The sequence below is a fragment of the Bos grunniens genome, chromosome 10 (assembly GCF_055505025.1).
Source record: "Bos grunniens cultivar Pamir isolate PY7600 chromosome 10, Bosgru_T2T1.0, whole genome shotgun sequence".
Lineage (NCBI taxonomy): Eukaryota > Metazoa > Chordata > Mammalia > Artiodactyla > Bovidae > Bos > Bos grunniens.
The window spans coordinates 79902726-79917651 of NC_141174.1; the positions used below are offsets into that span (position 1 = coordinate 79902726).

The 14926-nt window shown below is 45.4% G+C and overlaps 2 long non-coding RNA genes and 1 gene segment (V, D, J or C); 2 read left to right on the forward strand and 1 right to left on the reverse strand.

Moving 5' to 3' along the window:
- Positions 1-14926, forward strand: part of LOC147365089 (T cell receptor delta constant-like) — a 154569-nt gene that overhangs the window by 15694 nt on the left and 123949 nt on the right.
- LOC147365090 (uncharacterized) overlaps positions 1-14926 on the reverse strand; it is a 36326-nt gene that overhangs the window by 13585 nt on the left and 7815 nt on the right. The window contains exon 2 of one of the 2 annotated variants that reach the window (XR_015135134.1): positions 12646-13043. The exons of the other annotated variant lie outside the window; for it this stretch is intronic. This is a non-coding gene — a long non-coding RNA (uncharacterized LOC147365090). Of the gene's footprint in view, positions 1-12645; positions 13044-14926 lie in introns of those variants that run through there. 2 annotated transcript variants of the gene reach the window in all.
- On the forward strand, positions 11191-11885 carry LOC147365091 (uncharacterized). Its single transcript, XR_015135133.1, has 2 exons — positions 11191-11310; positions 11453-11885. It is a non-coding gene; the product is annotated as an uncharacterized LOC147365091 (long non-coding RNA).

Here is a 14926-nt window from a genome sequence, read left to right on the forward strand (position 1 = left end):
CTGCAGAACCTGCAGCTTCTTCTTGGGCCAGGTGAGCCCTGAAAAGCCCGAAATGTTGTCACCCTCAAGGAGCCTAGCCTGGCACTGAGCCCACCATAGAAGCCAGTGGATGTTTGCCCAATAAGTGGGTGAATGGAAAAATGACTTCCCTGATGAAATGACTCCTGGGAGAGACGATGAGAAGACGAAACTGGAAGGTGGCTCTGTCATCCCACTCAGATACTTCAGTCCCTTGATGCTCTGCTGGGGCTCCTCTCTCTTCTTTTCCTTTGATTTTGTTTTTCAAGAATCAAGTCAGATGTCTTGTTGGAGCAAGAAGAGATGTTTGTTTCTTTTAGAGAAAGCGATGTTTTGCACTGCCAAATGACAGGGGCAGGGAAATTAATAATTTCATGATATACTGGTGTCAGAGGAACCAAGATGCTCCCTGAACTTTATATACCAATGAGGAGACTTCTATGGCCCCAGTATCCAGAACAACTTTACTTGCAGAGGCCAGTTCTCCATGGAGATTCTTGAAACTACAGTGAGAGAGGAGGGACTTACTATTGGATGCCCTCCTCACGGTGCAACTCCTCTGGCTCTGCATGTGTGAGTGCGTGTTAGGTCACTTCAGTCAGTCAGTCAGTTCAGTCACTCAGTTGTGTCCAACTCTTTGCGACCCCATGAATCGCAGCATGCCAGGCCTCCCTGTCCATCACCAACTCCCGGAGTTCACTCAGACTCACATCCATCAAGTCAGTGATGCCATCCAGCCATCTCATCCTCTGTCGTCCCCTTCTCCTCCTGCCCCCAATCCCTCCCAGCATCAGGGTCTTTGCCAATGAGTCAACTCTTCACATGAGGTGGCCAAAGTATTGGAGTTTCAGCTTTAGCATCATTCCTTCCAAAGAAATCCCAGGACTGATCTCCTTCAGAATGGACTGGTTGGATCTCCTTGCAGTCCAAGGGACTCTCAAGAGTCTTCTCCAGCACCACAGTTCAAAAGCATCAATTCTTTGGCGCTCAGCCTTCTTCACAGTCCAACTCTCACATCCATACATGACCACAGGAAAAACCATAGCCTGGACCAGACGGACCTTTGTTGGCAAAGTAATGTCTCTGTTTTTTAATATGCTATCTAAGTTGGTCATAACTTTCCTTCCAAGGAGTAAGCGTTTTTTAATTTCATGGCTGCAGTCACCATCTGCAGTGATTTTGGAGCCCCAAAAAATTAAGTCTGACACTGTTTCCACTGTTTCCCCATCTATTTCCCATGAAGTGATGGGACCAGATGCCATGATCTTCATTTTCTGAATGTTGAGCTTTAAGCCAACTTTTTCACTCTCCACTTTCACTTTCATCAAGAGGCTTTTTAGTTCCTCTTCACTTTCTGCCATAAGTCACTTCAGTTGTGTCCAATTCTGTGCAGCCCTATGGACTGTAATCTGCCAGGATCTTTTGTCCGTGGGATTCTCCAGGCAAGAATACTGGAGTGAGTTGCCACGCTCTCCTCCAGGGGATCTTCCCAGCCCAGGGATAAAACCTTCGCCTCTTACGTCTCCTGCATTGGCAGGTGGGTTCTTTACCACTAGGACCACCTGGGAAGCCCCTGGCTCCGCACAGGTTACAGCAAAGCCTACTCTTCCCATCTTCCACAATGATCTAAGGGTAGGTCTCCCTGTAGATCAGTCACAAGGTGTACCCATGCATATTATTTTAAGACTGAATGAGGCAGCATTATCCCCATTTTACTGTCTAGAAAACTGAGGCTTAGCAAAGTTAAGTGACTTACAAGTAAGTGGTGATGTCAGGAGCAAACCCAGATTCTCCAAGTCTAAATCCAGTGGTCTCTCCACTACAGAACAACTGCCCCTTGAGACTAGAGCAGGCTGTGGAAAACAAGGGCTCCCAAGGACCCTGCCCAGCCTGCTGTGTAGATGGTGTTTGGTCTGAGGGTCGTACGAGCAAAGGTAGGCTTACCCAGCTGCTTGCTCACAGCAGTCTGTGCAAATTCAAAGAAATGAAGTATGAGTTTAAAGAACTCAACTTGAAGAACAGGAAAAGCAGCTCTCTGCTTGAGGTTATGGGGAAGGGAAGGCTGAAATGTGATGAGAAGGCTTGCAAAGGTCCCTACTCATTACCCTCAAGTCTTTCCTTCTTCCTTCTATTTTCACTGAGGCCAATAAACAGATCTTTCTCCATTGCTATGTCATCTGTGTTCATTTGCTTGGGACTCCTCAGGCAGCACTCTGGCCCTGAAAATATTTAATGAAATATTGACTACCTCAGCCTCACAGCACTCTCCAGCCTCTGTGCACTAAAGGAAAAGCCAGAAGCACAGTTTGTGTATTAAGGTCAGTAGTGCCTTTCTTAACCTTCCTCTGTCTGGTAAGTCTGAAGGAAGCAGATTTTTCTGTAATGATATGGCTTATCTTTAGAGCCACAATGCCAAGGCCTGAGATCCTTCCTGTGGCCATGATCTTGAGAATGTTCTCTTTACTAATGTTCCTGTGTGCCCCTGGTGTGTTGTAGACAGCGACTCACTTTCAAGTCAGACATCCTGTGAACAGAAGAAATCATTTCATTTCAGTCAGCATTTTTGAGGACCAGTGTGGGTTCCACTGTTTCCATTATTTCCCCATCTATTTGCCATGAAGTAATGGGACTGATGCCATAATCTTAGTTTTCTGAATGTTCAGTTTTCGGCCAACTTTTTCATTCTCCTCTCACTTTCATCAAGAGGCTTTTTAGTTCTTTGCTTTCTGCAAGGCTTTCATCAAGAGGCTTTCAAGAGGCTTTTTAGTTCTTTGTTTTCTGGGTGGTGTCACCTGCGTATCTGAGGTTATTGATATTTGTCCCAGCAATCTTGACTCTAGCTTGTGCTTCATCCAGCCTAGCATTTCTCATGATGTACTCTGCATATAAGTTTAATAAGCAGGGTGACAATATAGCCTTGATGTATATTCATAAAACTAAGATCATGGCATCCAGTCTGATCATTTCATGGAAATAGATGGGGAAATAATGGAAACAGTGACAGACTTTATTTTGGGGTACTCCAAAATCACTGAAAATGGTAACTGCAGCCATAAAATTAAAAGATGCTTGCTCCTTGGAAGAAAAGCTATGACAAACCTAGGCAGCATATTAAAAAGCAGAGACATTACTTTGCCAACAAAGGTCCATCTAGTCAAAGCTATGGTTTTTCCAGTAGTCATGTATGAATGTGAGAGTTGGACTATAAAGAAAGCTGAGGGCAAAGAACTGATGCTTTTGAACCATGGTCTTGGAGAAGACTCTTGAGAGTCTCCTGGACTGCAAGGAGAGCAAACCAGTCAATCCGAAAAGAAGTCAGCCCTGAATATTCATTGGAAGTACTGATGCTGAAGCCGAAACTCCAATACTTTGGCCACCTGATGCAAAAAACTGACTCACTGGAAAAGACCCTCATGCTGGGAAAGATTGAAGGCAGGGGAAGAAGGGGTCAATGGAGGAAGAGATGGTTGGATGGCATCATCGACTCAATGGACACAAGTTTGAGCAGGCTCCAGGAGTTGGTGATGGGCAGGAAGCCTGTCATGTTGCAGTCCGTGGGATCACAAAGAGTTGGACATGACTGAGTGTGAACTGAACTGATGGGTCCCACAGGTGTTTTGGAGGGATTACATGGGAGATAAAGACCAGACTAAGCAAGAATGAGGCCACACTTATACATCGTAAAGAACTGCGCATGCCTGCATGCAAAGTCCCTTCAGTCATGTCCAACTCTTTGTGACCCTGTGAACTGTAGCCCACCAGCCTCCTCTGTCCATGGGATTCTCCAGGCAAGAATACTGGAGTGGGTTGCCATGCCCTCCTCCAGGGGATCTTCCCGACCCAGGGATCAAAACTGCGTCTCTTAGGTCTCCTGCATTGGCAGGTGAGTTCTTTACCACTAGCGCCACCCAAAGTACTGTATACAAAGGCAAAAATGTGGGGCTGAGGGGCTGTGATCTGGTAGAAAGATGCCTCAGGAGTGTGCCTTGAAGTGGTGTTTTCATAGCACATAAGACTGAGAAAGATGGTAAGGATGGGGGGCCGATGGAGATTATGGGGAAGAATGGATAAAGCATCCCATCATAGTCTTGTCTCTCCTACTAACTGTCCAAGTCTCAGATGTCCTGGTTTTTATATAAATGTCAAAAAAGAAGGAAACTAACAAATAGCCAAGCAATGAGCCAAGTGTTCGCAAATATAATTTCATTTATTCCTCACAGATTGTGAAGAAACATAAGTTCTTCCTGAGAGCTCTCTCCTGTCACATGAATGGCCAGACATCCCCCAGGGACTGGAAAGTTGTGAACTAATTGCTGAGCAGGAGACAGAAAGAATGACTGAGCACCAGAAACAGAGCCTGCTCAAAGCCTGAGGAAGGGGGCATCCAAGGGTGGGGCCATGGCACACTTTTCTACCTTCTACCTAGGCAACCTGCATAAGCTGTTTCTGCTTAAGTTCCATCCTGCTCCCGCCATGGGCCCAGGCCAAGCTGCTGTAGCAGATCCTGACTCTTCCTGACCAAGTAGTCTCCTAGCCACCCTGCCCCATTTTCTTTCTCCAGGGGATCTTCCTGACCCAGGGATCAAACCAGGGTCTCCTGCATTTGGGGCAGATTCTTTACAGTCTCAGTTCAGTTCAGTCACTCAGTCGAGTCCGACTCTTTGCGACCCCATGAATAGCAGCACGCCAGGTCTCCCTGTCCATCACCAACTCCCGGAGTTCACTCAGACTCACGTCCATCGAGTCAGTGATGCCATCCAGCCATCTCATCCTCTGTCGTCCCCTTCTCCTCCTGCCCCCAATCCCTCCCAGCATCAGAGTCTTTGCCAATGAGTCAACTCTTCGCATGAGGTGGCCAAAGTATTGGAGTTTCAGTTTTAGCATCAGTCCTTCCAAAGAACACCCAGGACTGATCTCCTTTAGGATGGACTGGTTGGATCTCCTTGCAGTCCAAGGGACTCTCAAGAGTCTTCTGCAACACCACAGTTCAAAAGCATCAATTCTTCAGCACCCAGCTTTCTTCACAGTCCAACTCTCACATGCATACATGACCACAGGAAAAACCATAGCCTTGACTAGACGGACCTTTGTTGGCAAAGTAATGTCTCTGCTTTTCAATATGCTGTCTAGGTTGGTCATAACTTTCCTTCCAAGGAGTAAGCGTCTTTTAATTTCATGGCTGCAGTCACCATCTGCAGTGATTTTGGAGCCCAGAAAAATAAAGTCTGACACTGTTTCCACTGTTTCCCCATCTATTTCCCATGAAGTGATGGGACCAGATGCCATGATCTTCATTTTCTGAATGTTGAGCTTTAAGCCAACTTTTTCACTCTCCACTTTCACTTTCATCAAGAGGCTTTTGAGTTCCTCTTCACTTTCTGCCATAAGGGTGGTATCATCTGCATATCTGAGGTTATTGATATTTCTCCTGGCAATCTTGATTCCAGCTTGTGCTTCTTCCAGCCCAGTATTTCTCATAATGTACTCTGCATATAAGCTGAATAAGCAGGGTGACAATATACAGCCTTGACATACTTCTTTTCCTATTTGGAACCAGTCTGTTGTTCTATGTCCAGTCTGTTGTTCCATGTCCAGTTGCTTCCTGATCTGCATATAGGTTTCTCAAGAGGCAAGTCAGGTGGTCTGGTATTCCCATCTCTTTCAGAATTTTCCACAGTTTATTGTGATCCATACAGTCAAAGGCTTTGGCATAGTCAATAAAGCAGAAATAGATGTTTTTCTGGAACTCTTTTGCTTTTTCCATGATCCAGTGGATGTTGGCAATTTGATCTCTGGTTCCTCTGCCTTTTCTAAAACCAGCTTGAACATCTGGAAGTTCACGGTTCACGTATTGCTAAAGCCTGGTTTGGAGAATTTTGAGCATTACTTCACTAGTGTGTGAGATGAGTGCAATTGTGCAATAGTTTGAGCATTCTTTGGCAATGCCTTTCTTTGGGACTGGAATGAAAACTGACCTTTTCCAGTCCTGTGGCCACTGCTGAGTTTTCCAAATTTGCTGGCATACTGAGTGCAGCACTTTCACAGCATCATCTTTCAGGATTTGAAATAGCTCAACTGGAATTCCATCACCTCCACTAGCTTTGTTCGTAGTAATGCTTTCTAAGGCCCACTTGACTTCACATTCCAGGATGTCTGGCTCTAGGTGAGTGATCACACCACCATGATTATCTTGGTAGTAAAGATCTTTTTTGTACAGTTCTCCCATGTGTTCTTGCCACCTCTTCTTAATATCTTCTGCTTCTGTTAGGTCCATATCATTTCTGTCCTTTATCGAGCCCATCTTTGCATGGAATATTCCCTTGGTATCTCTGATTTTCTTGAAGAGATCTCTAGTCTTTCCCATTCTGTTGTTTTCCTCTATATCTTTGCATTGATCACTGAGGAAGGCTTTCTTATCTCTTCTTGCTATTCTTTGGAACTCTGCATTCAGATGCTTATGTCTTTCCTTTTCTCCTTTGCTTTTCACTTCTCTTCTTTTCACAGCTATTTGTAAGGCCTCCCCAGACAGCCATTTTGCTTTTTTGCATTTCTTTTCCATGGGGATGGTCTTGATCCCTGTCTCCTGTACAATGTCACGAACCTCATTCCATAGTTCATCAGGCACTCTATCTATCAGATCTAGTCTCTTAAATCTATTTCTCACTTTCACTGCATAATCATAAAGAATTTGATTTAGGTCTTACCTGAATGGTCTAGTGGTTTTCCCCACTTTCTTCAATTTAAGTCTGAATTTGGCAAAAAGGAGTTTATGATCGGAGCCACAGTCAGCTCCCAGTCTTGTTTTTGCTGACTGTATAGAGCTTCTCCATCTTTGGCTGCAAAGAATATAATCAATCTGATTTCAGTGTTGACTATGTGATGATGTCCATGTGTAGAGTCTTCTTTTTTTTTTTTTTTTTTTTTAATTTTTTTTTCTGCGCGGAGATGGGGCCCCACCAAGGGGGACCAAACCCCGCCCTTCCACTCCGGCCAGTGACGTACTCAGGGAATCCCTCTAGAGTCTTCTCTTGTGTTGTTGGAAGAGGGTGTTTGCTATGACCAGTGCGTTCTCTTGGCAAAACTCTATTAGCCTTTGCCCTGCTTCATTCCATATTCCAAGGCCAACCAGGAAAGCCCCTACACTCTGCCCCAACTCCCACAAAACCTGCTCCGTCCCCACTGCTGTCTTCTACCTCTGGCTTTGATTTATTGTTCAGGCAGACTCTATCTTCATCAGGCCCAGAAGAAGGTTGTCTTTGTCCATCAGCATAAAACTCTTAAAATTACCTCTAACCTGTGGCAGATAGAAATCACAGTCATAAACATAAGCACTATCTTGGAATTGTTCAGAATGACTTCCTGAATGATTTGGGAGAATTCAACAATAATTATCTAAGAAGATAGGCTTATTTGAGTCCTGCTAACTGTTCTTTTGATGTTAATACAACTTTAAGCCTACAGCACTTCCTCCTGCCTCAGGGCCTTTTAAAAATATGTCCTTTTCCTACAGAAAGTTCTTCCCCTTCACAGGCCCCCTGTACTTGGTGTATCAAGCAGAGTCCCAGCAGGAGAGAGAGGGCACTGTCAAAGTGGTGATTAGGGAGACTCTAATGAAAAGGACATTTGTGGGCCGGTGTTAAGAATGGAATTGTGTCCCTCAACAAAAATATGTTCAAGTCCTAACCCCCAATAGCATAGAAAGTGACCTTATATGGAAATAGCATTTTTGCAACTGATGTAATTAGTTAAGATGAGGTCAGACTGGAGTAGGGTGGGCCTCTAATCCAACATGACTGATGAATTTGTAAGAAAGCCCTGTAAAGACAGAGACGCTAAGCAAACACCACACGACAGCAAAGGCCAGCCAAGCCAAAGAACACCCAGGACTGCCAGCAAACCAGAAGCCTCTAGGAAGAAGCAAGGAAGGATCCTGCTAAAAGTTTCAGAGTGGGCATGGCCCTGCTAAAACCTTGATTCAGACTTCTAGCCCCAAGAACTGTGAGACAATAAACCTGCTGTTTTAAGCCACCCAGTTTGTGGTACTTTGTTAAGACAGCCATAAGAGATTAATACTGCTGGGTTATGGGAAACCCAGAAAAGATAGTGAAACATCTGGGTTTGGCGACAGAAAAACAACTGCCACCCTAGGCCTAAAGTATGAAGCACAAGAGCCTTTACCAAAACCTGCAGCCTCCGGTGGAGGAAAGCAGAGACTAGCAAGGCACAGCCAACAGGAAGTAGCCTGGAGTAAAAACACCCCACCTCACCTTTCTCCTTCTCTCCAATCTCCTGATGGTGCCTCCCATTGGCCAAAATGAACAAGATGTCAGCGAGCAAGGGACCCAGGTGGATGTTTCCATTGAGGTCAGCCTCCTGGAGCAATGGTCCCCAAACTTTTTTGCACCAGGGTCCGGTTTTGTGGAAGACGATTTTTCCATGGACCCGGAGGTGGGGCATGGTGTCAGGATGATTCAAGCACATTCTATCTATTGTGCCCTTTATTTCTAATCTAAAGCTGCAGCTGATCTGACAGGAGGTACTGGTCTGCAGCCTGGAGGTTGGGGGCCTCTGTCCTAAGGGAGGACATAGAGTGATCTGGAGGGACAAACAGACACTATCCAGCACTCCTGGGTAACTTCTGCTTTTGAGTCTCAACTGCAAAGTCACTTCTTCAAGAAAGCCTTCCCTGACCTCCTGACCAGATCCTGGCCCCTGTAACATGCTCTCAAAACCCTGCATCTGCAAGGTCCTTGTCAGTCTGCAGCACTGGAGAAATTCATTATGCAAATCAGTAAGCAGTGACTGGCACTCATGCTAGAAACTAAACTCCATGAGGGAAGAGACCATATCTGTTGTTCATCACTGAATCCTCAAGGTCTGGCTCATAGTAACAATGACTAGATTTATAGGATGTGCCAAGAGCCAAGCAACCTGATATAAAAAGATCAGGTATGTAAGCCCAGAAAGTTGCCCTTGGCAACAAACTGTAGAGAACACGTACACATCCTATGGGTACAGATATTGCCGTTTGTAGTGTCAGAGAACGTGACCACCTTGAGTACTTGCTCATGGTCCTCTAGAAATGCTGGGTGAGATGGGCTGTTGGATAAATGAGATGACAAGAGGAAGAAGAGCAACTGCCATGAGGTCAAGCAAATTTGAGCTTGCTTCCACCTGAATCCTCAGGGCAATCTGGTCCCAGTTACACTGGGGAAAACAAGAAACCTCAGGTGGGTCTCTGCTCCACTTGCACCCATCCTCAGATATTAGACACCTTTTTGTAGACCAAGTGATCCTCTTCCCAGATTCAGCTGCACTTTCTAGTTTCCATTACTAATTTGCCTGTTTAATTTCAATATCTCATAGATTCAGTTCAGTTCAGTTGAGTTCAGTCGCTCAGTCGTGTCCGACTCTTTGCGACCCCATGAATCGCAGCACACCAGGCCTCCCTGTCCATCACCAACTCCCGGAGTTCACTCAGACTCACGTCCATCGAGTCAGTGATGCCATCCAGCCATCTCATCCTTTGTCGTCCCTTTCTCCTCCTGCCCCCAATCCCTCTCAGCATCAGAGTCTTTTCCAATGAGTCAACTCTTCACATGAGGTGGCCAAACTATTGGAGTTTCAGCTTTAGCATCATTCCTTCCAAAGAAATCCCAGGGCTGATCTCCTTCAGAATGGACTGGTTGGATCTCCTTGCAGTCCAAGGGACTCTCAAGGCTCTTCTGCAACACCACAGTTCAAAAGCATCAATTCTTCGGCGCTCAGCTTTCTTCACAGTCCAATTTTCACATCCATACATGACCACTGGAAAAAACATAGCCTTGACTAGATGGACCTTTGTTGGCAAAGTAATGTCTCTGCTTTTGAATATGCTATCTAGGTTGGTCATGACTTTTCTTCCAAGGAGTAAGCGTTTTTTAATTTCACGGCTGCAGTCACCATCTGCAGTGATTTTGGAGCCCCAAAAAATGAAGTCTGACACTGTTTCCACTGTTTCCCCATCTATTTCCCATGAAGTGATGGGACCAGATGCCATGATCTTCGTTTTCTGAATGTTGAGCTTTAAACCAACTTTTTCACTTTCCACTTTCACTTTCATCAAGAGGCTTTTGAGTTCCTCTTCACTTTCTGCCATAAGGGTGGTGTCATCTGCATATCTGAGGTTATTGATATTTCTCCCGGCAATCTTGATTCCAGCTTGTGTTTCTTCCAGTCCAGTGTTTCTCATGATGTACTCTGTATATAAGTTAAATAAGCAGGGTGACAATATACAGCCTTGACGTACTCCTTTTCCTATTTGGAACTAGTCTGTTGTTCCATGTCCAGTTCTAACTGTTGCTTCCTGACCTGCATACAGGTTTCTCAAGAGGCAAGTCAGGTGGTCTGGTATTCCCATCTCTTTCAGAATTTTCCACAGTTTACTGTGATCCATACAGTCAAAGGCTTTGGCATAGTCAATAAAGCAGAAATAGATATTTTTCTGGAACTCTCTTGCTTTTTCCATGATCCAGCAGATGTTAGCAATTTGATCTCTGGTTCCTCTGCCTTTTCTAAAACCAGCTTGAACATCTGGAAGTTCACGGTTCACGTATTGCTGAAGCCTGGCTTGGAGAATTTTGAGCATTACTTTACTAGCGTGTGAGATGAGCGGTAGTTAGAGCATTAACCTTGAAACCCAAAGTGCAGGTCCCAAGCATTCAAATACACCTCTCTTCTGAAGTACATCTAAATTTAGCTGTCATAAACAGGGAGGTAGTGGTGGTTTCTAAGTTTTTTAGATTGGATTGCTCTTTTATACTTGGGTGAGTCACCCTTATCCAACTTTGCCTGGAGGGAGTTGGCAGTAAACACAACAATCATTACAACACCCACAGTCCTTGTGAACACACTATCAACCTCCTTATTTGATAGTTCTTATGATTATGACTGTACATGTCAATAATTCTTATTGCTCCTAACTCTTAGCAGCACCACAGAGCACACAACATACACCTCTAACATGAAAATGGAGCGACAACGTCAAACTTAATTTCTAGGGTGGGTAGCGTTGAAGGGCATTGTCATCTCATTAACAGGCAGCAGGCTCCACATGCTTTCTGTGATTGGCAAAATCTCTCTTACGTAACAGAACAGCTGCCAGGGGCTGGTTTCCTCAGGCAGAAACGTGTCACAGAGAAGGTGTTGACTCAGAGGAGGGACCAGGCAAGGACGAGTCAGGAGGCAGAGCTGTCCCCAAGCGAGACATGCAGAGGGTCTGCTCCTTCATCCACCTCACCCTCTTCTGGGCAGGTAAGGCAGATCCTGGAAACTTAACTGAGCAAGACTCAGTGAGGCATCAAGGCTGCCAGGGCCAGGCCCTCGAACATATCACCCCTTACTCAATGATCTTAGCCCCAGTCTTCACTGAGCCTATCTTGTGTCTTTTCTCCAGGAGTCATGTCAGCTGTCGTGTTGGTGCCTCAAGACCAAGAAAAGACTGTGGTTGTGGGGAAATCTGCCACCCTCAGCTGCTCCATGAAAGGAGCAGCTTTCATCAGTAAATACTATATTTTCTGGTACAGAAAGACCCTGGGTAACACAATGACTTTCATATACCAAGAACGGGGTGTATATGGCCCCGGGTTTGAGGACAACTTCCGAGGTAAAATTGTTAATTTAACCAACCAGGCTGTGCTGGAGGTCCTGAAGGCATCAGAGAGAGATGAAGGATTTTACTACTGTGCCACTGATTACCACCCTGCTGCAGGCTCACTTCTAAGCAACTCAAAAAACACAGAGATCTAAGTGGAACAGCATCTTCAACAAGATCATGACTTTCTCTTGAAGAAATAGATTAATAAACGGAGGCCAGAGAAGGCTGACATCCATGCCTTTCCTTCAGGTTCAGTGGGTCATATCCTGCCCACGAGCTCCCGTGGTGCTCAGACAGGCAATCCCTAGTAGGGTGTGGAGGAGGAAATAGCAACCCATTCCAGTGTTCTTGCCTGGAGAATCCCAGGGACGGGGGAGCCTGATGGGCTGCCGTCTTTGGGGTCACACAGAGTCAGACACGACTGAAGCAACTTAGCAGCAGCAGCAGCAGCAGTGATAAAGAACCTGCCTGCCAATGCAGGAAACATAAGTGACATGGGTTCAATCCCTGGGTCAGGACGATCCCCTGTAGGAGAACTTGGCAATCCACTCCAGTGTTCTTGCCTGGAGCATCCCATGGACAGAGGAGCCTGGCAGGCTGCAGTCCATGGGATCGCAAAGAGTAGGACACAACTGAGTGACTGAGCACACACACACACACACACATATACATACATATACACACACACACTCACACATATATTATACATGTACATATATAGAGATGACATTTGGAAGCTAGTTATGTAGATATTGTCAAAGTTTGAGAGCGATGGTTTTATAAGACCTGCAAGATGTATTTCTATCAAGAGAACCAGTGGGTCCTTCTGAAAGAGACTGGAAGAATGTGTTTGATGAGAAGGAGGAAAGAAAATATGTGTACAAATTTGTAGAACTGTGTGTTCTCTGTGATAATGATTAATATCTATTCTGTGCTTACTGTACTGTTCCAAACACTTTACATGAGTTACGTGAGTTAATTCTCTCAACAATCCTATGATGCATTTTCTATTATTATCCCCGTTTCACCAATGAGGACACTAAGGCACAGAATAGCTAAAACACTTGCTCAGGATACTCCTGCCAGTAAGGAAGGGTGACAATTTCAGGCTCTGGAGCTGGAGGACACAGTACGTGATTCTGGAGGTTGGGAGGAGGTAGTCCATGGAGGATGCCGCCCCCAGGATGTGTCAGAAATAAGGAACAACAGGGCTGTGCCCTTGCCACCAGACCCGTTCCAACCAACGCTTCGTGACCATCTGTCAAGAAACTAGGACAACGCAGCAGGGGTCCCAGATGACTTCTCAATGTTTTCTAACTCTGAGGTTTTGTGATCCTGACACAAGCTTCAATGTCTTCTAAAATCGTCTGTACCTCTTCATCTTTGAAACCTAGTAAGAAAAGTCACATTTTCAGAAATTATGAGTTCCATCTTCACAGTGTTATAAAAAACAAATAATAAGAAGTAAATTGCATTGAATGTTAGTAGTTATTCCCTAAATTTACTTAACATAAGAAAAAAGGCTTCCCTGGTGACCCAGACAGCACAGACTCTGCCTGCAATGTGGGAGACCTGTATTCGATCCCTGAGTCAGGAAGATCCCCTGGAGAAGGGAATCACACACTCTTGTATTCTTGCCTGGAGAATTCCATGGACAGAGGAGCCTGACGGGATATAGTTTATGGGGTCACAAAGAGTTGGACACGACTGAGCGACTAACATAAGAAAGCCCCAACGATAAAGTGGAATAACTGAGAAGAAATAAACTAAATTATGGAGTGCCAAGATGCAACCACTTTCAAGTGTGAACTCACTTAATCCTTATAACAGCCCCACAGGTCTTTATTGTCAGCTTTGTGTCACAGATGGAGATACTGATCCTCAGAGAGCCTGGGTAGCTTACCTAAGTTTCCTGAAGCAGAGCAGGGATCTGGGTCCGAGTAAAGGCAAGTGGCCCAGGCACTAGGCTAGGAGCCACGGGATACACTAAAGAAATCCATCACCTATAATACAGTCTGAATTAGAGAACAACTGGGAACAAGTGTGTGAAGTCTAGTCATCTGTGTGATGCAGAGGTTGTCCTTGACTCCTTGGCCAGTCCTGGGGAGAGGGCATGGAAGTGGGCTCCTTCTCCTTCCTCCTCCTGACTCCTTCCTCCTCCACTTTTCCCTCCCTTGCTTGAAAACACCAGTTGCAATTTCAGCTTCCACATTGTTCTCACAAAATGCCTCACTCCCGTGACTGAGAGGACAACTGCTACCCAGCCCCCTCCCACTTTCACTCCTGAGCCCACCCCTAGGTCAACAGCTTGTTTCCCAGGCCACAGCATGGAAAACAGACCCACATTTTCCTCCTTTCTGATGCCTAGCAGCGGCAGTGTCTTATAGAATTCCCTGAGAGTCAAATTCCCTGAGAACTGAGCGCTGAAGAATTGATGCTTTTGAACTGTGGTCTTGGAAAAGACTCTTGAGAGTCCTTTGAAGTACAAGGAGATCAAGCCAGTCAATCCTAAATGAAATCAGTCCTGAATATTCATTGGAAGGACTGATGCTGAAGCTGAAACTCCAATACTTTGGCCACCTGATGAGAAGAACTGACTCACTGGAAAACACCCTGATGCTGGGAAAGATTGAAGGCAGTAGAAGGGGACGACAGAGGATGAGATGGTTGGATGGCATAACCAACTCTATGGACATGAGTTTGAGCAAGCTCCGGTAGTTGGTGATGGACAGGGAGGCCTGGCATGCTGCAGTCCATGGGATCACAAAGAGTCAGACACAACTGAGCGGCTGAACTAAACTGAGAGTCTCTCCGGTGCTGATGCATTCACTGCCTTCTCCTTGCCTTCAAAGAGACTGTCTGGTATGGCAGCTACAGGAGTCTAGGGCCAATGTGATGAGAGCTAGAGAAATTCTGTGGGTCCCTGGCAGATCGATAGACTTGTTAACTTTACCATCCATGTACATCTGCACCCTGAGACAGAGTGTCTGAGTTCATCTCTTCCATTTTCACTGACTTATTGTCACTTACATAGCAGTAGCAAAAGGGCTCAAGATCTATCATCCACAACTCCCTGCATTCAAAATGAGCAAACTGACACCAGAAAGCGCTGCAGTGAATTAAGGTGAGGGAGCCACCGTGCAAAGAAGAGAACTGAGTTCAAACCAAACTTCACTCTAGGTAGGGTCTTAGCCCCCTGCAGCACCTCAGACAGAAAGTGCTGACTAATAAACTCTCCATATCAACAAGGTGAAAGAAACTGGAATTGAGGCT